At 34.9% G+C, this 1219-nt stretch overlaps 1 pseudogene; it reads left to right on the forward strand.

Moving 5' to 3' along the window:
* The first annotated feature begins 231 nt into the window (after positions 1–231).
* Positions 232–1219, forward strand: part of LOC102842111 — a 74959-nt pseudogene continuing 73971 nt past the window's right edge.

Genomic DNA, 1219 nt, shown 5'->3' on the forward strand with positions numbered 1-1219 from the left:
TTTTTAAATTATAACAAATTTTAACAAATTCACAGCTGAATCATGTCATTCTACCAGTATCTTCTCCCACCTTCTCTTCCCCAGGCCCAGGAGGGCAGAAACATTATTTGATGATAGTTACAGGCTATGACTAGAAGAGACATTAGATAATTCACTGAACCACAGAAATGTCCTGGGTTATGCTTTTTTTGTTAGTGGCTTTCAAGTTGGTCTGACTGTTGGTTATATTACATGAAAAAAAATGAAACATTATCAGATACTGCACCCCTCAAAGGAATTTCGGTAAGTTTGAGCCCATTTTTGGAGTCACTGGGCAAAGCCATCTCATTTTTTATTTCCCTCACTTTTGTTGCCCCTGTACTTTACCAACAGGATGTCCTTTTCTAGTGGTTGATCTCTTCTGATGATATATAATATAAAATGTATTAAATATACTGTATTGTTCTAAACTTTTCTTATTTAACATTATCTTTCCATTAAACCTCCTCATGTACACATCATAGCAACAGGATTGCACAAAATTATCCAAATTTGCATGTGATCACATTGCTTAGAAGTATAATGAATAAGGAAAACCAGAGAAGAATAGATACATTTGAGTTATGGTATTGAAGAATATATATATATATTTAAGTTTTTATTGTGAATTGAGTGAAAGTTTACAGGGCAGATCATCAGTTTTACATTCAACAAATCATACACCTTGTTTCATTACAATGATTATAATCCCCTCCATGTACCATCAGTTAACAGTATTTTTCTCTATTCATTTTAGCTCTTTTTTTTTTTAATCAGTCATATATAATAATTTACACCACCAAAGGGCACATTCTACAAGTCTGCCTCTTGGTCACCAGCTTGCAGTCCTTCTCTTTCCATGAATTAGAGTCCCCATCTCTGCCTCCATCTCTGGTGTCACTGCTTCTCTCGATAAGGTCCTGAATTCCACTTGTGCTCTTCTCCCTTGATGGTCCTAGGGGCCTTTGTTTCTGGACAGTAAAATTTTTTTGTTACAAAAGTTCTACCTTTACAATTGTGACAGTCACAATTAGTCATGATAACTATTATTCACGACTGAATCAAAAGAATATTATCCCCATCTCTTTTTACCAGAACCATTTAGACAAGATGAAAATTTTTCAGTGGGGATTCTATCCCCTCCTACAACACACACACTTTTAAACTAAACTCCCTCTAGAAACCTTTTAAGCCAGTCACT

Source organism: Chrysochloris asiatica, unplaced genomic scaffold (assembly GCF_000296735.1).
Source record: "Chrysochloris asiatica unplaced genomic scaffold, ChrAsi1.0 scaffold00564, whole genome shotgun sequence".
Lineage (NCBI taxonomy): Eukaryota > Metazoa > Chordata > Mammalia > Afrosoricida > Chrysochloridae > Chrysochloris > Chrysochloris asiatica.